A 25,415-nucleotide genomic window follows, 5' to 3' on the forward strand; every position below is an offset into this window, starting at 1 on the left:
TCTTTCTAGATGACCAATAGTATGTAGGCTGTTGTTTTCTTTCCGGGGTTTAACCCCTCCTGTTGATAAAAAAAAAAAGAATGCAAGAATATTTCCAATGAACACTCCATGAAAATTCAAAATTGTTAGGAATCTATAGACTATTGTTATATTACATGCTACATAAAAAGAAAAATGCGTCCGGCATTTGGCATATTCGTACGTTATAATTATGGTGTTCACAATATAAGTATTTCATTTTCACAACAAATCAAATCATTTTTTTTTTGAAAGGAAATCACAACAACCTTTAATTCATTATTTTTCTCAAGAAATCAATCTAACAGAATATATTTTTTTCTCTTATTTTTTAAAGTGTCTTGCTTTGTTATTGTGCACCTCATCAGTATGGGAATTCGAATATATAGTCAAAAAGCTCATGAAAAAGAAATCATTATTTAAAATATTTTTTACAATTAAAATTTATTAATTAAACCCCAATTTAGTATAAAAAACATAATCCTAACAACTTTAATTTAAAAAAAAGTAATACCCATAACTAGATCATTAGCCCTAGGGTTTTAACAATTTTCATGGAAGTGGGAAACAATAATTTTATTTATTTATTGTTTTTTTTAATGAAACTACTTCTATATTATCTATTAGATGAAAAAAGTTTAACAATAAGTAATAAAATATCACACATGTACATGCTAAAATCAATATAAAATGGAAGAAAATGATTACAAAGAAAGAAAGAAATCATAAAAAGTAAAAAGAAAATACAAATGAGCAATAAATTATATACTTCTCGTAATTCTAAATCCGCAGAAATCAAACTATAATCCAATCTACATAGAAGATTAATTGTTTCCGCTCTTACTAAATTCGATATAGGTATAAATGAAATAATAATAGAGAGGATATACAATTCAAACGGATCAAGAGATCTAATAAAATATATGAATACCAACTAAAAAAATAACAACAAAGAAAATACTTTAAATGTAAAAAACCAAATCTGATGGGAGAATGAAGAAGAAAGATAAACTTTTTCCACAAAATAGATCCGCAAAAGGGAAAGGTATGAAACTTAATAGATTATAAGACTGAGAGGGAAGAGAAAAAGAGCAAAATGAAAGAGGCTCGGTGCTTTGAAGCACATAAAGGAATAAAAGAGCTAGGATTGCACTATTTTAATTTTTGTTTTGGAATCATAATGTTATATATTTATTTAAAAAAATTTTAAACAAATGTATATATATATAATACTTTGAAAATTTCTCTCCCTGTTGAGACCTTTTGTTATCTTCTCTTCTTGGCTCCGACTTCCTCCTCTTTTTCCTTCCCTTTTAGGCTTCACCTCTTTCTTTCTGTTTTCCCTCTTGCACTATGGAATATATGCTAGATGACCTCTCCATTCACGACGATGAAGAGGAGGAGATCACATTGGGGCACCGAGAATGATCCAAGTGCATATTTTGTTGATCTCAGCCTGGTTGATAGACTTCTTATAGAGAATCCTACAACTTCAACAACACGAAGAGAAAATTGCCATTACCTTGACATCTGGCTACGGATGTACATATTAAAGTACTTAGAGAATCTCCAACAGTCTTTTAATTGGCCTCTTAGTTGAATTTTGTTACCAAACTAATTCAATCTTGAGTCATTGTTCTTGCCTCCCTAAACGTCACTTCAAGCTTGTCAATCTTGTTATTCAACTCGAAATTAATCATTATGAATCATTCCCAATTCCAAGCTTTAATTCTCCAAACATTTAATTCGCTCACGTTCATTCATCATCAAATTGTTATTGAATTTCACACTCAAAGTCGTTCGTATCTTCGATCGATCGCTCAAGTCGGGTTCACACTCATGGAGTCCAGGCTAATAAACTCATTAAAGCTAGCCATTTATTAGCTTTAAGTTTGTCATTTCAATTTTATTCAATTTATTATTAATTTATTATTAGCATTTCAATTTCCATCTTGTTTATATATTTTTTTAGATCCAACATCACAATTGATTGAACTAGCTTTTTGTAATAGATATAGATTTTATTGTAATTGCATATATATTAATAAAATAATTTTTTTCTCAAATCATCGTGTCAATTTCGCATTTAAATTTCCTTTATTTCACTTGCGGTAGTAATTAATTATCTAGTAAAACTTGTATAGCGGCATAAGAACCCAACATGGACTTTTTCAATGCTTGGGACCCGCCAATCTTTTCTTTTAGAAATCAAGTACTTCATGCGCATTTTTCTTTACTTTAACCATCCAAATTACTTGGGAATTAATTTCCCTGACACGCTCGCACACAAAAATATCGCTAACATTTTTTTGCACGCTCAGTGAGATTTAAATACATTTTAATACCATTTTTTATGATCTCACTTTCACTATCACTAAAATTTGTTGGTCTAACGTTAACATCTTTTAGCACGCCAAGTGGGACCTCATCGTTTTTTTTAACTATCAAAAATTGGATCTAGGCCTATTTTTACCATTTTTGTGTTCTTTATCACTAACATATTTTTTCATAAGTTTATGTTATTTTATGCTTCATCTTGTGCAATTTAGTTATCGGCAAACTAGCAGTATTTACTTTTTTTCAATAAATTTAGCCAGATCTAACAATTTTGGTTTCTTTTTCGTTCAATGTTATCAACGGAGAACACCATTTCAATGTTAATAGATGCAAATCAATGAATCACGACGAGGACAACATACTAAGATGCAAAGGAAGCTACAATACATGTGTATTTTGGTGATTTCAATCGAAATCGCTATTTTACAATAAATACAACAATAGCATGGATTCTATATTGGTACACTGTTTTTTTTAGATGCTACATTGATGACTATATTCAATTTATTCACACAGTGATGAATGTGATATCGAGTGTGAGTGTTGTGCTCATATTCATCCTACATCATTTTATGATTATCAATATGATTGCTATATGGAACAAGTCCAAGAGTCCCATGAAAATCCACATGGTCCTGATTATGTTGAAGTATGGAAGCATTTATGGATGAGTAATCCTTATTATCCGGATAGATATTTTTATAACAATAGGGGCCAAAACCTCTATTTTCATCGCCCTTGTCAGCAATTTTGTTTTGAAAGAAGTATGGTTATGGCTCTAGTGGAGTATGCGACCTATGAAAATTATGCCTACTCTGATATGAGTTATGTCAAAAAAAAGTTCTTTCGAGGATTCAAGTCCCGATGCAGATGTGGAAGCATTTCAAGTGGTTGAAAATGATGGAGGAGTTGAACCATTACTTGTAAAAGAGAAGCAACCAAAGAATGTCTCGTTACAAGACTATCATGAAACAATGGGGCGACTCGAGAAAGAGATTGTTAATTTAATGGTTGCTCTAACAACCGTTATTAAAAGTTTCTCGAGGGCATCCAAGAGGGGGAATTTCAGCATCATACAAAGTTAAAGAAATCCCCCACACCTCTAACTCCCTCTAAAAATAGGAAAGATTAATGAATTAGATGAAGAAGCAACAACAAAAAGTCAAGAGGAAGATAATCCATACGACTGTAATTCCGAGTCTAGTCATGAGGATGATGTCATTCCCGGGGTAGCAAGAAGGAAGAGATTCAGCAAGAGTCTATTCTAGAAATGTTTCTCACAGACGTGAATCCCTTGAAGTCAATGGTATTTATAAAGCGCCCTGACATGAACGAAAAGGAAGTTATACAAGTCTAGGAAGACGAGGGAGATATATCCTACGACATTAATTATAATTTCATCCATGAGAATGATGGCCTATCAAATACTTTAAATTCGAGCATCGACAAACTTATTTGGAACGTCTGGTTTGATACTTAAATAACAGTCAAATCAGTCTTTTTAAAATTTTCACTAATATCGGATTAAATTTGATCTTTCTTGACAATGTTAGAGTTAAATTTACTCCATTTTATATATTAGGCTCAATTCACACCTCCTTAAAAACATTAGGATCAAATTTGATTATTATCTCATTAATATTTAATACATTCCACTATTCAAAATATTATTTTCTTTTTTAATTAATATCAATTTATGCACTTGAGGACAATTGTGAGCTACATATGCTCAATAATATAACTTCTCTATATATATATTATTTTGGTTGATAAATACATTACATCATGCTTAGTTTTATTTAAAACTTATGTGTATAATATGACTATTATTATTCCATTCAATCTTGAGCTAATCTCAATTAATTAATGCCTGACAACTAAGAAAGAAGAAAACATGAACCTTGTTTAAATTATTCATTCCTTTTTCTATAAGATTAAGTTCATCTTTTAAAACCACATGAATTTTCATTAAAATATTTTTTGCTAAAAATTTATTCACAATTAAAATTTCTATAACGTGTTAGTGATTATTAAATTAAGCTTATTTTCACAAACACAATTTAATTTGCATTGCCAAATAAGCAACAACTCATAAGTGATGAAGTTAATTCTTTAATCCATCTTTAATCACTAATCAAATATTAATACTAGGTTGTACCAAGTTGAAAAAACGTGTCAAGTGTTTATATATATATATATATATATATATATATATATATAAACATATATTACTCCATTAAGAGAAAATATATGGTGACATACAAATCTAAGTTTTTTTTATGAAGAGGAAGGTTAAAAGTCCGAAAAAATAAAAAAAAACACGAATCAAATTAATAATTGATTTCTAATTGAACGACTGCACAGATTTTCAACAAATATGTTCTAGAGACCAGCAGAAGGCACACTACACCTATGATAAAGAACCTGTAAAATTCGCCATCCTGTTAGCCGCAGATTTCCTTCCCAATACATTTTGGTTTTCATTGCTGCCAGAGGTTACCATTTTAAAAACTTTGTAACCCGTAACTATTGTGTACAAGCCCGACCGAAAATATCTCCATTACGAGCTGTCCTCAATATCTGAATACAGGAACAACATTATTGAAGCCATGTTGACACTATGAGGAAGGTCTTGACAATATAAGAACTGTGCTTCTTGATTAAAGAATTGCATGAAGAAGATGATGAAACTCGTGTGAAGAAGGTGAATCCGGAAGCTTATAGAATGGGCTTCATGAATTCATTTCGAACAACACTTTTGTTCGATTTGAAAGCTTTGAGTCTGTTCAAGATCAATAAGTTTCTTCCATACTCAAGAAGTAACTTGAGGTCAAGTTCTTTTCATGAGGGAGTGTATGATAAGGGCATTGTGTCAACCGAATGTGTGGAAACAAGTGGTGGGAGAAGTCGAGTCAAAGGGGCGACACACCAAGGAAAAGAGAAAACCATTCATGTGAAAAATAGAGTCACACGTCGTGTGAACTTTAAAGTCACAAGCATTATTTTTAGAATTAAGCCTGCAGTCCGTATGAAAAACCCACATGCTATGTGGAGTTTAAAAAGTCACTCTCTAGTTTCAGAATAGAAAAGACACGACGTGTGGAAAACACACATGGCGTGTGGACTTTTTAAAAAGACCATAATTCAGGCCTTTCCATTTCTCGGCTTCCTCCTAATTGCAACTTTATCACCCTTTATTTACAACTCATACCATCAGTTTATTTACAAGCTTGCCACCCATTTACCCTTACTATATTTTATTCCTTTAACCTTTATGTAATTAGTTACGTATTTAGGCATTTATGTAATTTCATCTTTTATGTTAGAAGATGATATAAATTGTAATAAATCAACTTTTTATCAACCAAATATAACTTTTTCTTTGAAAGCTTTATTAGGGTTCATCCCTTTTAACAATGATAATTTTTCAATTCCTTTTATCTCGTGAATTTTGGAGGTTTTACAGCTCCTTCAAATTTAGTTTGAGAATATATTATTTGCTTATCAATTGTGTCAAGTAATCAAGCAATTGACAACTTGTTGAATATGTAAGTTTACTTTCAAAACCAAATTTTTTATTCTTTTTATTCGTGAATGGGGCAGCCTTTTGTGGATAAGCTATGAACAATGTTTGTTCAGGAAAGCTAAGGTAGTTGATGATTTAAGATTTCACTTATTATTGTTTTGTCATTTTCGTTGATTATGTCATGTAATAATCTATACATACATGCTAATAGGAATATTGGTCCTACTTCATGTATACCCATATATAGTTGCATATCCTAGAATTCCAAATCTATTTTTTAGCATATTTTTCAAACGGTGCTAAGCATATCTCCTTATCCTTTTGATGAGAGAATCCTGCACTTTGCTTAGTGTATATGGAACTTTTCTAGAGAGATTTTGCTTAAAATATAAATTATAAACCTTGAATTTTAAAATACATGACGTACGTGACATCAAATTATTAATTGAGCTCACAGAAGATGTGGTGTATCTTATAAACGTATGCAAAACTCTAATTTGTATTGAGAGATGATAATAGTTACAATTAGAGTTTAGGTATAATGACTTTCCTAAACAATGAAAACCTTACTATAATCGACTTATATGCCAATATAGAAATATTACAAGAATATTACAATAGTATATTCTATCACCTTCCCTCAAGTTGAGTAGGGGAGGAACAAATGCCCAACTTGTTTCTGAAAGTGAGAAACGAGTCCTTAGCCAACTTTGGAGAATAAGTTAGCGACTTGATTAACATTAGGCACATAGTGAACATGCAAGAGACCTTTGGTAACCCAATCACAAATGGAATAAAAATCAATCTCAATATGCTTGCTCCATTAGAGAAAAATAAGGTTTACTGTAAGATAAATGGTCGACAAATTGTCACATAATAAAAAAGGTGCCCGAACAAGAAACAAACCAATTTCACGAAGCAAATTTTGGAGCCAAACTGTTTGAGATGCACCATTTGAGAAGGCGCAGTATTCCACCTTGCTAAAGGATCAAGCTACAAATTTCAACTTCCTAGAGCTCGAGGATATTAGGTTTTACCCTAAGTAGATAGCATACCTAGTGGTGGACTTCCGATCATCAAGTGTTGACACTTCAAGGCAAAATGGTGTGCCTTCAAGATGTGGTTAGACTAAAACTTTTCCCTTTTTATTTAGAGGGACAAGATTTAGAATTGTTTCGATCTTTGGAGACGGCGTTAATCGCAACTTGGGAAGAATTGGAGTGGGAGTTCCTAGCTTACTATTTCCCTCAATCGAAGACTGTCATCTTATTGAATGAGATTACATCCTTTCAATAGTTTGAAAGTGAGGCCCTTCACACAGCTTGGGATCTCTTTCAATGTTTGCTTTGCAGATGTCCTCATCACGACATCCCCAAGCATGATATGGTAAAAACGTTTTACCATGCACTTACACCTACTAATAGAGCTATTGTGGATTATGCTGTAGGTGGAAACTTGTTCACTAAATCAACATGGAGGCATATGAGCTGATACACGAACTAGTAGGAAGAGCGTGCAATGGCAAGTGGATATGCTAACTCGGCTAGGGTGATATCAAGTTATGGCTTTGGAAGAGGGAGTCCCAACCCTTTCCATTAATGATGTGACAAAAGCTGGATGCCTTGATGGCACAACTCAATGTTGGGAAGAATGCACATGTACTTTCATATGCACATTATAGGGTTGATCGCCCAGAAACGAATGCCAAACCGGGAGCCCATTCATCGATGACGCTATTGTAAGTTATGTTGGAGGAGGGAACAACCATATGTATAATTCTAAGCCTCACTGTAGCATCTGTTCCCACATGGCACGAGGCGCACTCTTATGTTTTCATTTTTCTCTCTTTTCTCATTAGAGCCACCACCAATCATGGTTACATGCAAGCCTGATTGGACACCATGTTCGCTTCAATTGGATTTGTGTGATTAAGTTTTTTATAAGGATAGTCTACGAAGAGATTTAGGTTCATTTTCCAGTTATGTGTAGAGAAGAGACATAATCTCACCCTAGCCATCCAATAAATTAGTACTATTAGTGACATTGCATGTTTTTAATATCTTATTATTGTTTCAAAACAATGTGTAAGCCTCGTATTTTAATAATCTCGTGATTTAGATCTCGAGCATTTTTATAGGTTAAATTTGCTTTAATTCATAATTATGTATATAACATATAGATAATTGTATTTACCGAATTAAAATTCGATTCTATTTAGATATATTCCTAGCCTATGTAAAAATGAACTAAACAAAGTAGAATGTACACAATGGTGAAACAATATGCTAATTGATCTCCAGAAGAGATTGGCAGTAAATGAACCTTGCAAGATTGTACTTTCTTCTTTGTAAAATAGCAGTCCATCTCTATATGTTCAGTTCTTTCATAGAAGACTTTATTTTCGTTGGCCATTGCTGATAAATTAACACAAAACAATAGAGTTGGTTGTGGATGAGAGACATAAATCCTTGAGTAAATATCTCAACCACTCAATTCACTTGCAGTTGTAGCCATCACCCAATATTTAGCCTCTAAAGATGAATGACTTATTGTCCTTTGTTTATTTGATTTCCAAGAAATCAATGAAGTGCCCAAGAAAACACATGAAATCCACAACTACATTTGCCTTAACAAAATAATTCTTGAATCTGAAAGCTGGCGGATAATCGTGCTTATTAAAGTAGCTATCAACAATATGCCACTTGTGCACACAAAATGTGCAAACAACTTGGTTCTTGAACCTATTAGCCATAACTGCAACATCTTGTGAAGGATATGGAGTATTAAACATAGTAAATTGTCTTTTATGTTGAAGAATCAACGAGAAAACTTTGTTAATTGTGGGTAAAGGGTCCATAATCATAATTTGTGACTTCACTTTAAAAAAATACACATTCAACCTGTGAGAAAAGTAAATTACTAGATCTTTTTCTAACACTGCACTAGTGATATCACAAACACACCCATCACATACACACAATTAGGAATTGCTTTAAGAGTAGTATACTCATTCCACAAAAGATGAAGATCAGCGAAATAATCGGTAACTGATCTCACATTCTGCTTAATTGTATAAATCTCACCATGTAAGTCAGTTATATGAAAGACATCTGAGTGGAAAAAAATTCTCTTTCAAATTATCCTAGAATTCGCATCATCAAGCTGTAAGAAACAAACGAGGGTTACAGAAAAAACCGAATCGAAATTGAGAATGGAAATCGAACTGTGCCGTGGCGGAGGCCACTGCCTTGAAAGCGATTTCGGCAGATCGAGGTGCAATCTGTAATTCCGGTCGCTCCCCAAGGTTAACACAGAAACCTTCGAACTTGTGCACTCAAAGTCGAAGATGATGGAACAGCAAGAGTGTATCTTTAAATGCCCAGAAAGTTTGATTGAAGAGATTGAATGAAAAAACTGTGTAAAAAAGCTGGAAAGTTATTGTATTTATAGGCCACAGAAATATGAACGTTAGAATGTTCATATACACGTTAGAACGTGGAGTGAGACCAGAAGATAAATAAGGTTCCGTTTTTTACTAATTAAAATGCTGAAGAAAAATTCAAAGAAGTTGAAATGGCGCCCAGTGCGTCACGCGAAAGAGTGAGCGCGCGCGTGTGGTATATTTGCTAAAAACCACTTAATACAATTTAAAGGCTTCTAAAGCCCAATTCTATATATACCCACTCAAAGGGTTATAAGTTTCCCATGTGGGATTGAAAAAGTGCTCTTGAGAGCAAAGTGCTTAAAGACAAATATACCCCACACTTTCAAAGCCATTTTTATTCAACACACCAAAGCCATTTTTCTAACACAAGCCATAAAATACACTTAGCAATCGAAGGAGAAAAAGACTTTATCAACTAAGAAAGGACCAAATTATTGCATCTCTTCCACGCAACAAATAGAGGAGAATTCGGAGCTCACATTGCCAAAATTCCATCTACAAATTCAAGCTTGTTCTTGGATAAAAGTGTCATCTTCATATTATGTCACTGAGCATGATAATCTCGGCTAGAAAGAGGAGGAGAAACCAAGACTAAACACGGGTTTTCTCTTGAAAGTACATAATAGGGTTGGTAATTTCTTCATCCATTATTTCCATGAAAAATCAAATCTCAAGGAAATACCCAAATAAGAGGGAAATAGAAGCAAAAAATCACTAAAAACAATTTAAAGAAGAAGCAGAAAAAGAATAACCAATTGATCTAATTGATTTTGATTAAGAAAAATAACGATCTTTAATCGATCGAAGAACTATAAAGAAATCACAGAAGCATGTAAACACTATGATAACGTCTTGATAATAGAAACTGAGAAAGAAAAAATGGAATTGATTGAAGAAAGAAGAAGAAGAAGAAGAAGAAGAAGATTACTGATACATTTGATTAGTAATGAAGTTGTAACTAATCCATATATACACAAGTCAACTAGCTGTTACACTAACCCATCCTAACAGCTCGTTTTACTTAAAAACAATGCTTAAACCTTATGATTAAGTTCATGTTTTACTTATACGGTTAAGACCATCTCTAGTGGGAGTAATTTAGTTGTAACTTTGATGGTTTTAGTAACAACTAATCACTAGAGAGGTAACAACTAAATTTAGTTTGATACTGTTTTTCATAACAACCAATTTATATCAACCACAAAATTCAGTAAATGAGACAAAACAGACAAAGGTGAGCATCAAGCAGGTGCCAGACGCTGCTGTGTCTAGCACCTGTAACACATGTGCCAGACTCGGTGTGTCCAGCGCCTGCAAAAACAAACTTACTTGCTTTTTCTTTAGTGTGTACAAATGCTGTTTTACACTTTCTTGTTTAATTTAATTTTTTTTACCCCTCAAAATGGCTAAGTAACAAAGGCTCTAATGGGGTGTTATTTTGAGGTGTAATTTGTGTCTAGGTGACACTAATAGTTTGTTACCACCACTAGACATGCTCTACTATCATCAAATCAATATATCATGTCAATAAAAGTTAATATTTCATTATGCCAAATCAATAAATTTAACAAATCAATATATCACATCATCAAAACCACAATATCACATCACAACAAAAACTAACATTGTTTTGTTTTTCTTTTATGAAGAACACCTCTAATGGTGTTTGCAACTTTGTGTGCCACCTAGACAAAAAAAAATACATCCAAAGATTATATCCCATTAGTGACCTTTATTATTTCAGTATTTAGGGTAAATTAAATGAATTGGACTAAAACTATAATTGGTCCAACTAATCACAAAAGAGGAGTGAAATGGGGCCACCAATGGAAAGCATATATTTATGCTTTCCTTGGCGCCAAAAGCGCCTCATCTGGCGCGTGGAATCCACGCGCCAAATGCAGCAGTTCTTGCATGTAACATCCTGGCCCAATCTCATATAGATATCATCTGTTTTGGCCCAAATCCAACACATTGGTCTCACGGTTTTAAAACGCGTCTGCATGTATTGGATTTGCACCTTATAAATAAGCCTCAGTCAGTCTCTCTCCATTTTCGATGTCAGATTCAGTTCATTCCTACCCTAGCGCCATCACTTAGGGCCACTCCTTTTTCAAGCCTTCTACCTTGGCGCCACCCACTCCGGACCGGATCATTACAGGCCCACCAGCTTCTGCCTGGTTCATCCCTGAATCACACATCGTACATGGAGAGTCGGCTCTGATGCCAATTGTAACATCCTCGTCCAATACCATGTAGATATTATCCGCTCTGTCCTAAATCCAACACATTGGGCCTGACGGCTTCAGAACACGTGTGTATGTATTGGATTTCCACCTTACTAATAACCCCCAGTCACTCTCTCTTAATTTCCTATGTGAGATTTAGTTCATTCCTACCCCCATCACCATCCCTTAGGGTCGCTCCTTGCTTAGGACTTCTACCCTAACACCATCCACTCCGGACTGAGTCGTTACAAGCCTACCAACTTCCTCTTATAATGACCCGTTCGGAGTGAGTGGCACTGGGATAGAAGGCCTAAGCAATGAGCGGCCCTAAGGGGTAGCGATGGGGGCAGGAATGAACTGAATCTCACATCGGAAATGAAGAGAGAGTGACCGAGGCTTAAGGTGAAAATCCAATACATGTAGACGCGTTTTAAAACCGTGAGGCCTAAGGTGTTGGATTTGGGCCAGAGCGGATAATATCTACATGGTATTGGACCAGGATGTTACAATTGGTATCAGAGCCGACTCTCCATATAAAATGTGTTGTTCAGGGACGAACCAGGCAGAAGCTAGTGTGTCTGTAACGACCTGATCCAGAGTTAGTGGCGCCAGGTAGAAGGCCTGGGCAATGAGCGGTCCTAATGGATGACGATGGGGGTAGGAATCAACTGAATTCCACATTGAAAATGTAGAGGAAGTGACTGAAACTTATTAATAAGTTGAGAATCCAATACATACATACGCGTTTTAAAGCCGTGAGTTCCAAGATGTTGGATTTGGACCAAAACGGACAATATCTACATGATATTAATCTAGGGCGTTACATGACGGCATCGGTCGCCTTCGCTTCCCCATTTTACACTAGTTTCTCTACTTTTATATGTGTTTGTTATTGTTTGTCCCCAATCTTCGTAACAAACTAAATTAGACACATCTATTGGTTGGTTTGTTTTTTTTTTTTTTTTTTTTTTTTTTGAGTAAAGTGATGAAAGAAAAACACATCCATTAGGAATGTTTTTTTTTATCAATTAGGAATGCTTTAATTGTGTAACACATATATTTTTTTAAAATAAACAATATCATATTCCTTGGTTGAAAATCGATAAAAGTACATATTTTATTTTATTCTATTATTTTTACTTTGTCCCAATAATTTATTTACAATGTGATGTGTGGCTGTCATAAATCGGTTGTAATTTGTAAACCTATTACCTCTACCGACTTGGTAGCATAATATTGGGATTGATTTTTGCGAGTTAAAATATCTACCAAAATTATTATATCTATACATATAAAAAGGGAAAATCCATAAAGTAACCATGTACTTATTTAAAAATTTACAATATGTTTTTTTTAGGGATACAATATGCTTTCTTCAATAAAAATAATAATAATTAAATTCTCATTGATAGGTGATCTGTAAATTCCACTGTAAACTTTTATCGAGGTTTGTGGTTTGCCCTGATGTTGAGAGTGGGTAGACCTACCTTTACCTAAACTTTTTTGTTATAAAAAAATAAAAAATAAAAAATTTACACTATGCTCCTCTACTATAATTTGGGCTTAATTAGTCCATGTACTCTAATTGGTTGGGTAATCAAATTTCTGACTAATAAATTTTTAAAATTTTACAGATGATTGAGAAATTAAATGTGTAAAATTTATAAATTTTATGATCTTAGTTATAGACGGGAATTCAAAAAATCTAACGTGAGTTTGAATTTTTTTTATCTTAATAACATTTTCTTTTAGGGACAACGTGTGAAAATATTTTTAAGAATAACAATCAAGAGTAATTTTATTTTTAACATTCTGGTGTTGACTCTTAATGGTAGTAAATTTACCTATAATATGTAAGTTATGCCAGTTTTATTAGAGATAGATCTATTATTTACTCCATTATTTGTATAAAATAGTTAGTTTCTATATTCTAGGCTAGACTCTAGTTACAGTGTTTCAATTACACATAAACTGTAATCTGTATTTATACTCTCTGAGATATCAATAACAATCAAGCAACAATTATAATTGTTTCATGGTATCAGAGACCTAACCTAATTCTACCTTCTCTTCTCCCTATCTCCTCCCTATCTCGAAACACCTTCCCCTTCCCCTTACCTTCCGCCGCCGCCGACTGCTCCGGCGTCTCCCATTGTTTCCGATACAACATCACTCAAGTCACTAAAATCCCTCCCTTTTCGCAGCTATGAGCACCAACACCGAAAATTCAACCACCGGAACACCTCCCAACACCAATTCCAACGTCAATAACATAGACAAAAATCCCAATCACCATCCTTCCCTCACCGTATCCAACATCTCCACCTTCATTAAAGTCACTCTAGATATTGAAAAAGGGCATTATTCGACCTGGGCCGCCCTAGTCCACCTCCACCTCCTTGGGCTTACACACAGTCATGGGCAACTCCGCCTAGTCCGTATCCCACCAACTCCTGGCAACCACAATATTCTCCTAGCATACAACAGCCTCAACAAGGAATCCTTGGTCCCCGACCCGGCAGCCAACAAGCTCACATTCATATGGCGCCACAGCCATATATGCCAACTGACATTGCAGAGGCCATGCACACAATGAAAATATCACCACCTCCTGATCAGTGCACATGGACACAGGAGCCACGTCTCACATGACGGCCAACCAAGGTACACTCACCTCTTATTTAATTCAAGCTTCAATGAAAATATTATTGTCGGTAATGGTCACTGTGTTCCTATTTGTGGATCTGGTTATGCTAGTTTACCCACTAAAAACCAAGCTTTACATTTAAAACATGTCTTGCATGCACCTAAACTTATCAAAAATCTTATTTCTGTCCGTTCAGTTTACCAAAGATAACCAAGTTTCTGTTGAATTTGACCCATCCGGTTTTTCTGTGAAGGATTTACAGACGGGTACACCTATCATGAGATGTAACAGTACCGGGGACCTCTATCCAGTCACGTCTAGTCCATCCACATCACACTCTTCTCCGTCTGTCTTTACCGCTATGTCTTCTGATGTTTGGCACAACCGTCTAGGTCATCCAGGACTTCCCATTATGAATGTTCTATTGAATAAGAATTTGATTTCGTGTAATAGGAATAAAAGTGTTTCTATTTGCTCTTCATGTGTTAATGGAAAACAAGTTAAATTACCATTTCAGTCCTCTCATAATTTTGCTTGTATGCCGTTTGATTTAATTCACAGTGACATTTGGACATCCCATGTCTTAAGCTCTAGTGGTCACCGTTACTATGTTTTATTCTTGGATAATTACACTAATTTTCTGTGGACTTTTCCATTGGCACACAAATCTCAAGTCTATTATGTGTTTATTCAATTCCGATCCTTTATTCGTACTTAATTTGAGCATGATATCAAAGTTTTTCAATGTGACAATGGGGGGGGGGGGGGGGGGGAATTTAATAACAACTCTTCAATTCTGTAATACTAATGGAATGCAATTTCGTTTTTCATGTCCATATACGTCACCTCAAAATGGCAAGTCCGAACGCACAATTAGAACCATCAATAATGTTGTTCGGACAGTTATGAATCATGCATCAATTCCATTCAAGTTTTGGCATCATGCACTAGACCTTGCAACTTATCTCCTGAATATCTACCCTCACAAAATTCTTGGTTATCAATCCCCTACCAAAATTTTGTATCAACGAGATCCCTCATACAGTCATTTACGGGTTTTCGGGTGTCTATGCTTTCCCCTAATTCCATCTACCACCCGTCATAAACTTGAACCTCGTTCCTCCTCATGTGTCTTTCTCGGGTATCCACAAAATCACAGAGGTTACAAGTTCTACGATCTGCTCACACACAAAATAATCGTCTCCCATCATGCGGTTTTCGATAAGTCTGTCTATCCTTTTGCGCCTGCCCCGGCACACTGCGAGTCTAGCGCAACTGCTATACCCGCAGGCGGAACGTCCTATTCCCCAGCTCCTCTTTCGTCTCACTCCCCTGCGCCTAGCGCATCCCATCTACGCATCCCGTCCCCCTACAATCCATCGTCCAACCTCCCTGAACCATCTCTCATTCTCCCATCTTCCATCTCTTCGTCAGTCCCATCCCCTAGCCCTGTCGCCCCTAGCGTCGAACCGCCCGTGTCGCGTCTAGTTGCTTCTCCCTTCCGTCCAGTCGAGTCCTTCGTATCGCGTCTGATCGAGTCCACTGAACATTCTGCCGAGTCTTCTAAATCACGTCAGTTTACCTCGTCGTCTCCTTCCGCTAACCCGCGTCAAGTCTCGGCGCCATCTCCCTGTCCGTCATCTACTGCCCACTCAAACCATCCTCCTTTGTCCGCGTCTACCATCGGTTCATCGTCTCATTCCGACTCCTCCAATTCTGAGTCGCACCCGTCACCTACTGTCAATTCTAATTCACCAACCACTACTGATAGCCTGCCCAGTACACTGCCCAATCCCAACTCTCACAACATGACCACCCGAGCCCAACATGGCATTCACAAACCACGTCGAATGCTTAATCTATCTGCGTCCACATCTCCCGCCATTTCACCAATTCCCAAAACACCAATCCTAGCCTTAAGTGATCCAAATTGGACACAAGCCATGACTGATGAATTTGAAGCTTTAATTCAAAATAAGACGTGGGTACTAGTACCTCGTCCAAAATTTGCTAATGTCATTCGTAGTTGGTGGATTTCCAGGCACAAAACAAAAGCAGATGGGTCATTTGAGAGATACAAAGCCAGGCTCGTCGGCAATGGTTCGGGGCAACTATCCGGTATCGACTGTGGTGAAACATTCAGCCCTGTGGTTAAACCGGCAACCATTTGGGCTGTTCTCGGTATTGCTTTGTCCAAAAATTGGAGCCTCCGCCAACTTGATGTTAAAAATGCATTCCTACATGGAGATTTAAATGAAACAGTATACATGCACCAGCATTGGGTTTCCGTGATCCGCAATACCCTGACCATGTCTGCTTACTCCAGAAGTCTCTCTATGGTCTAAAACAAGCACCTCGGGCCTGGTATCATCGGTTTGCTACGTTTGTAACAACCATAGGTTTCAAGAACAGTGTATCTGATCATTCTCTCTTCATCTATCAACAAGGTTCAGACACGGCCTACATTCTACTATATGTCGACGACATTGTTCTTGTTACATCGTCGGATCAGCTTCAGTGTTCTATTCTGTCCAGACTGAATTCTGAATTTGCCATGAAGGATTTGGGTCCATTACATTATTTCTTGGACATCTCAGTCACTCATTCACCAGGATCACTATTCCTCTCTCTCAAAGAAAATATGCTGCAGAAATAATCAGCAAAGCCGGTCTCGCACATTGCAACTCGGCTACCACTCCAGTTGACACCAAGCAAAAACTAAGTATCTCTTCTGGATGCACTTATCCTAACCCCACAGAATACAGACAACTTGTGGGAGCTCTGCAATATCTTACTCTCACCAGACTTGACATCTCTTATGCTGTTCAACAGATTTGCCTATTCATGCATGACCCCAAGACATCTCATATGGCAGCCCTCAAACGCATCCTTCGCTACATACAAGGTACTCTTGACTATGGCCTCACTCTACTAGCCTCTTCTCCTTGCCAGTTAACGTCTTACACGGATGCGAACTGGGCCAGGTGTCCGGACACTCGGCGGTCCACTTCAGGCTACTGTGTTTTTCTCGGCGATAACCTTATTTCCTGGTCAGCCAAACGGCAGCCCACCCTCTCTCGATCCAGTGCCGAAGCTGAATATCGCGGCGTTGCTAATGCCGTCTCCAAAACATGTTGGATTCGGAACCTCCTTCTTGAACTTGGCTGTTCCATTCAGAAATCAGCCCTTGTGTATTGTGACAATGTTAGTGCCATCTATCTCACAGGTAACCCGATTCATCATCATCGCACGAAACACGTTGAAATGGACATTCACTTTGTCCGGGAACGTGTCGCTAAAGGGAACATTCGTGTTCTTCATGTCCCATCCAGATATCAAATCGCCGACATCTTTACAAAGGGGCTGCCCACGCCCCTATTTGAAGATTTCAGAAATAGTCTCAATGTTCGGCCTCCGAACCTTTCAACTACGGGGGGGGGGGGGGGGGGGGGTGTATTAGAGATAGATATATTATTTACTCCATTATTTGTATAAAATAGTTAGTTCCTATATTCTAGGCTAGACTCTAGTTACAGTGTTTCAATTACACACAAACTGTAATCTGTATTTATACTCTCTTTGAGTAATAATTCATCAAACTGTTTTTTCAGTTATGAATTTTGTCATCTACATTTTATATGTGCGTCATTTTATCATTCATTTGTAACAAATCACAAACATATGAGTGAGTCTGGGAAAAATTTATACTGTATTTTGTACGAATTGGATAAAAAAGGCACATCCCATTGTCTCGGGCGAATTCCTCCTTTTTTCTCAGCCTATGTGGTATTATTAGCCATTTTCAGCTGTCGTTCCTCTCCCAATGAAAGGTTCTTATGTGTTACTCACCTGTCCACTACTGAAAACACCATTTCATGTTCGACTTGTATATATTAAGCATGTCGCCAGCATTCCTAAAAGAGAATTTATATTTTCAATTAAGACAGAATGGTTCTTTAAATTGGAAAACAATTGATAATAGCAAAGTCAACTTATAGACTAAAAATAGATCATGCTTTATAGGATTTGAACCTACGACCTTGGGTTTTGGAGACTCACAATCTACCGAGGTTATCAAATATTCGTATCTTTTAGAGAGTGTGGGTAAAAAAAAAATTCATCTTGAAATGATAATGAAACTAGCTGGTTCCTCTTATGATGCTTGGTTCATTAAAACTAACGTAAGAATGAAAATCTCATTCCCCCAAAGTATGAGAATTATGATTCTCTTCTCCCTTCCGTTAATCACATTTAATTCCCTTTCCTTTATTAAATTTATTTAAACAATATTATTAACTAATGTGATTGAATCATGTAAGTCAATTTAAAAACTTGTAATGAGACAGAAACAATGTCAAATGTGGACCATTGTCCAGCTTATCCGCTCAAATGTCTAAGTTAGTTTGAGGTAAGATTTGAAGATGAACATAACAGTTTATCAAAGTTAAATGTAACCTTAATGAATGAATGAAGCAGTGGTACCTTGAGTTGTGGTTACTTTATTTATACTATGATCGAGCTGCAGAAGACGACTATGAGTTTAGGAGTGAGATATGCTACGTGTCACCTGTTGATAGGTGGATATGCATTCGGATGTCGGGACCTCATATCCCTTAAGCCTACTAGACCCGTGACTCATGAGATCGGACGTGATTGCTGTGATAATTGGATCCTTGACTATGTCTTTTGAGACTTTCCGAACCAAAATCTCTAATGCAGAATCGTACTGAATAGTTTTGTTATGATGATGTCACATATTCTCTTTTATTGATCATTGGTTCGAATTTTGTAAATTCCACGTCACAATTTTATATTTATCTGATATCATTAACTAAAAACTTCGTCCCACGATTTTAATAACTATTTTTTTTACAAACTTTTGTTTGAAACGACCAACAAAATAAAACAGTATCTCACACATCACGTGCACTGGTATATATAAACTGTATTATTTATTATTAAAATAATACATAATATATTATTATAGTAAAATTGTATTTATCAAAATTACTGATACTCTAACTAATTTATAAATATAAAATATTAGATTTGGATTATGGACTAAATCAAATAGAATTATTAAATAGTAATTTCGATCCTGATTCTCTATCATTGATTCCAATTCTAATTTTGATTTTAGACTCTAAACCAAACATCCTTTAAAATTAAGGTCGGGGTGTTGGGATAAGCTAATATTAAATCACAAAAAATGTTAAACTTTTTTTAAAATCAATTGATATGTAAGTGGTGCAAAATAAATAATATCCTATATGTTATAGTGATACCTAAAATTGATTCAATTTTTTTTGAATAATAAATTGATTCAATTTATTAATCTTATAAATAAAATTGCACAATTTAAAACCTTAAGGATCAATTATTCATAAATATTAGAAATATTTTTTACACCTTATTTTTCATATGGTAAACAATTTTTTTTGTTCTTAATTTTAACCAAAATTGTAAAATTTAAAACATTGCAGATTTAGGGTATGTTTGGTTCAGCTATTAGCTAATAGCTGTTGCGGTTGCTGTTAGCTGTTTGTAGTTGCAGTAAGCTGTTAGCTGTTTATTATTATCTGTTTAATTACTAGTGTTTGGTAAAATTATATTGAACTTGTTAGACAAACGATTACGTCTGTCATAAAAATGTTAGATGTGATTAACCAAAAAACAAAACGAACAAAAAAAAAATATATAAACAGTAAAACTAAGGAAAGAGATAGACAAATCTGAGGCCTGTATTAGCAGTTTCCTTAAGACAGATGTCGTCGCTATTGACGATCGTCTCCCAGGATACAACAGATTACGCAAGCGAACTCAAACCGTGTGTAGCCTAGTTATCACCGGAGTATGAAAACAAGAACAATGTGAACAGACAAAGAGCAAGAAGAATCCTAGAGAATATTTTCTCCAACCGTTTGAACAACTTATGAATTTTGACAATCCATTCTATATAAATAGAACTCGAAAGGATATGTCATTTCATGAACAAACACGACTGTACACGGACAGACACGACTGTTCACGACGGACATGACTATTCATAAAAGGATGTTTTTGTTGGTATATAAATTAATATATAATTTTATTCAATATTTTCCAATAGAACTGTTGTTGTTCGGATTTAAAATGTCTAAAATGGATATATTTTAAATTAATCAACGATGAAATTATAAAAGGAAAAATGTGAAAAAATGCCCATAATGTTTACAACTAGGAATAATTTTACTTTTAACGTCTAAAATAGTGCAATTTTACCAATAATGCTGGCAGTAAAAGCAATTTTACTCCTAATATTGGCAAGTTAGGTCGATTTTAGATATTATTAGAAAATATAGATATTTTATTTCTTATTCTACACCAATTGCACATATCAGTAGTTCTAAAAAAGTGATTTCATATTTTTTTGTGATTTAATAATAAAATTGAAAATTAATACTTATAAATTCGGCGAAATATTTGGATTTTTTTGTCCAACTCGTACAAAAAACTATATTTTTTTATTTTCTTACAAAAAATTCATGTCTAATCATATGTTTGTGATGTGTTACTAACGATGATAAAATGGTGCACATATGAAGTGTAGATGACAATATTCATGATAAAAAGACAGTTTGATAAATTATTTCTAAAATTGACCAAACTTATCAATGTTAGGGATAAAATTGTTTTTTGCTGCCAATATTATAAGTACAATTGCACCATTTTAAACGTTAAGGGTAAAATTTATCCTAGCTATAAATGTTAGGGATATTTTTGCACCTTATCCTATTATAAAATAAAAAAATGTTACACAAATTAATAAAAATAATCTATATAAAAAATAAAAAATTTATTAAACGCAACAAAACTTTGTTCTTTCGGTAATTATGTTGTAGAAATATAAATAATGTTAAAGAATAAACATATTTTGGGGAAATAAAAAGGATAATTTTGTCAATAACATATAACTAGAAACAGTTGTTTATAAAAAGCTCCAAGTAGGAGCTTTTCGTGAAACGCTCCAAAACGCTGCAGTTTCCAGAAAAAATGCTAAACGTTGCGGTTATATAAACCTAACCAAACGCTATATTTCCTGCGATTTGGAGTGAAACGCTAAACGCTCATCCGAAAAGCTGAAACAAACACCCTCTTAATTCCTTTTTTCTACCTGTAAAATTTTATAGAATTATTAGCCAGAAACTGAATTATCCGATAACTTTTTTTAAAAAGGGAATTATCCGATAATTGAGAGTTATAAACAAATCGAAATAGAAATAAAAATATTTATTAAATAAATATAAATAACGATAGATATAAATGCTAAAATATGGCTTTTACACATATATAAAGCATGATTCGTAAATATATCAGATGTCTTTTTTTTTTGTTGGAAAAAGTTTAGGTAAGGGTAGGTCTACCCACTCCCAGTGTCAGGGCAAAGCACAGACCTCGATGATGATCTACAGTGGAATTTACAAATCACCTATCAATGAGGGCTAAATTTTGACGGAGTGGAGAATCGAACCTCAAACCTGTCAAGCAGAGGTTCAATGTCTTATCACTCGTACCAACCCAAAAAAAAAGACTCATTAGTCTCAATGGACTTATTTAAAGTCATTATTAACTTTATAAATTCACTTAAGTTTATATATTAGGCTCCTGAATTTGTATTCAAATTATCTATTTGTCCTCTAAATTTGGTCGGAGCTGGCTCTGAACATAGTTTAGGTGTGAGGTTGTCACAGGGGTTCAAATTTTCTTTTTACTATACATATATATAGTAATTTATTATATAAATTTAGTTATAATGTCCATTTAGGCCAAATAAATATATCAAATAATATGATATTTTATGTGTAAAATGAGTCTAAATTTCTATTTTAAACTTTTAAATACATTATTTTTAGTAAGAACTCTTATCTCTTATTTCGCATAGGATCTATAAAATGCCAAGAGCGGCCCTGAACTTAGTTAGTGATATGTGTTTCAAATTGTCCAAATCTCATCTTACTATGTGAGGTAGCAATGAAAGATTAATCATTCCATATATATCAATTTCAAAATCTATAAAAAAAAGGAAAGTCATCCGAGGAGTAAGGATTTTTTTTCTTTTCTTTCTCTCTATCTAGACGTAAAATTTCTCTATTATATCCCTACTAACTTGATCATCAGAGTGTATCTCATGGACCGCTCCCGGCGCAGATAGACCGTATATAAAAAGAAACAATTGTTCAAAGTCCAACATCTCATCATTTTGTGTGGTGAACGTGGATCGACTTTCACTACCAATTTCCCATTTCACCTTCAACGTAAAAATGATAGAAACTCCTCTGCCAACTAGACCTACTCCAACCAAAGAGGTGTTGGGGTTTAGTGTCCTATAATCAATTGTTCTAGGATATAAACCAGCTGTGAATGAATTGTTCTTTTATATCATTTGTTTTAATAAGGTATGGTTTTCAACTGTATAAAGACAATTACTTTTAAGAACTAAATAAGTCTAATAAAAGGAAATCCCTAAGTTTATTTAAAGTGATTATAAAGTGTTCATACAAGCATGAAGTGAGACAAAACATTATAATAAACTAATAAACTTAAAACCACCCCAAGTCAAGTAATATGTTTTGAATAGGGATTGACATAATACTGCAGAGACTTGCATGTAATAATGTTTTCTATCGAAATAGAGAGCTGATCTCACAAGCTTCAGATATGTGGATATCTGGACAGTTACATGGATCCAGTGAAGAAGTTCATTAGGATTGGGGACCCGACTTGAGATAACAGGATGAATGGATTTATCTTATGTCACATGTTCATCATATTGGTATTAATAGGTATAAGTAATCCTCAGACCCAAAGGAATGTTAATTAGTGATTCTGGATTATGGAATGTGATACTTTGACTCTGTTCAAACACGATCCATAACCGAGATGACTCTGGGGTGTGTGCGGACAGGCGTTGGGTATCACAGGAAGTAATTGTGGGATAGTTAACATTGGATTGAGCATTTGTCACTCCTGATAAATGGGAAATATGTCTAAGGATCGCTTGTGGAAGACTTGACTCTAAATCCTTGCAAGGTGATAGTTTAAGAATTGAAATAGAGATTTCACTTAACCTATCTATTCAGAGTTAACTCGACCTGTACAAGTAAAACGAACGTCTCGCTATATGTGACTTGACATAATCCATAATCATAAGATTCAGTTCAAGGATGTACTTGATAAAGGATCGAATTATACTGTAACTAATACGGAAAGGTCAATGATGGAATCAACATGTCTTCTTATAAGCTATGGGGGAATGTTTACGGTTCTGATATTCACAGTCCATGCACTCATTCTGTTATACAAAGATTAAATGTAATTTTAGGAAATTAATTTAATGGTTGTATACGGCTAGTAGCAATAAGAACCTAATGGGTCACACATAAGACTTAAAACCAAAAAGAGGAATGGATAGTAAATAATAGATGGAAGCCCAATATAGTACATTAAGGCCCAATATAGAGGGGGGCGAAAATTACATGTATTGAATACATGTGGAAATTAATTTATTTAGACAATTATGATTAGATTATAATTGTGGTTAAATTAATTGTAGGATAAATAAATTAAAAGGTTTAATTTGATTATATCTTCTAATTATTATTCCATCAAACAACTAAATATTATCTTTATATTTAGATATAATTATAGATAATATTTATAGAGTATTATTTAGAATAAAACTCTATATAAGTAACATAATTCTATCTAACTAGGGTTTAGATACAAGAGGCTATTTATACCCCTTTAATGTAAAAATTCGGTCAACCCTAAGCAGAGAGAGAGAGAAAATTTGGCCATCAAGAGTTGTTGAAGAATTTTGCTCCGATTGCTTCCATCCGATTGATTTCTATCTCTTCCCTTTTATCTTTAATCTTGTGTTGATTTATTAGAGGCAATCTCTATTGATTGCTATTCTTTGGTTGAGATTCTAATCGTTTGATTGTTTGTTTTGTTTATGTTCGTGGAACTCGGGATTAAGAGTTGTGGGCACTTCGTTTGCAACTGTAGATAGATCGTCAATAAAGGTATTTCGTTCTATCCCTTCTTATATTAAATAGCAATTAACGGATCTTGGGAAAAGGAAAATAGATAAAATTTTATAATTCCGATGCGCATAGGCTTGTCTATTTTCCTTCAAGAGGTCATCAGTGTTGAAACACCTTTCCACAAGATTTTGATTTGACAAAATCATCCATGATTAAGAGGCAATTAAATTTAAATGCTTTGATTTAATTCTACTAATCTGTTTGTTCAATATTGAGTGCAAAAATATATATAAAGTTAAACAGGACAAAAGTCAGCATAAGCCAAGCTGAGTTGAATGGAACTCAGCATGAAAGAATAGAAGCTGAGTGGAGTAGAACTTAGCGTCAGAAGCTTCCTTCAAAGTTGCCAGAACGAAGCTGACTAAATTAGAAGACTCCTTCAGAATTATACAAACAGAACGAAGCTGACTAAGAAGGAACTCAGCATAGAAGTTGAACATTCGAAGATAACGAATGAAGCTGAGTGACAGTCAGGACAGCATGAAGGATCCGTTCACTAAAGGACAAAGTTTGCCAATCTTCTGCACCAATAATTGAAACCTCAAAAATACACGGAAGACTAATTCCAAGAAACATGGGTCTATGGATTATTGGTAAAAGACAACTGGCACAAAAAGACAAGTCTGATGCAAGAAGACAAAATCTGACGCCTGAAGAAAACAGAGGAAGGGAATGGCGGAACAGTCTGAAGCTGACCAGAAGATGTTCCCTAAAAGAGCCATTTTGGACACAACGGCTAAACCAATTCAAAATGATCCAGGATTAGATTTCCATCTATAAAAGGACAATCAAGAACCTTGGATCATTTGTCGAAGTATCAAAAGAAAAATACAAGAGAGAAAATCTTCAAAGCACTCAAATACAAAAAGATCTTACACCAAAATTTCTATTCTCTGTGTAAATGCTAGATTGATTGTTCTGTAATCATCTAAGGTGTTCGTTACTTGAAAAAGAACAAGTGTGTAATCAATAGGAATATTGAGAGTGTTGAGCTGAGTATTTGGTTGTAAGTATTCAGTGGTAGAAAAATCTAAGTGCTGGGTTGTAGTACTTAGTAGGAGCTGAGTAGACGAATAGAGGACGTACTCTTGCATACTCACTGCCTTGTAAAGGGTTTGTGCTCTACCTT

This window comes from Euphorbia lathyris, chromosome 5, assembly GCF_963576675.1.
Source record: "Euphorbia lathyris chromosome 5, ddEupLath1.1, whole genome shotgun sequence".
Classification (NCBI taxonomy): domain Eukaryota; kingdom Viridiplantae; phylum Streptophyta; class Magnoliopsida; order Malpighiales; family Euphorbiaceae; genus Euphorbia; species Euphorbia lathyris.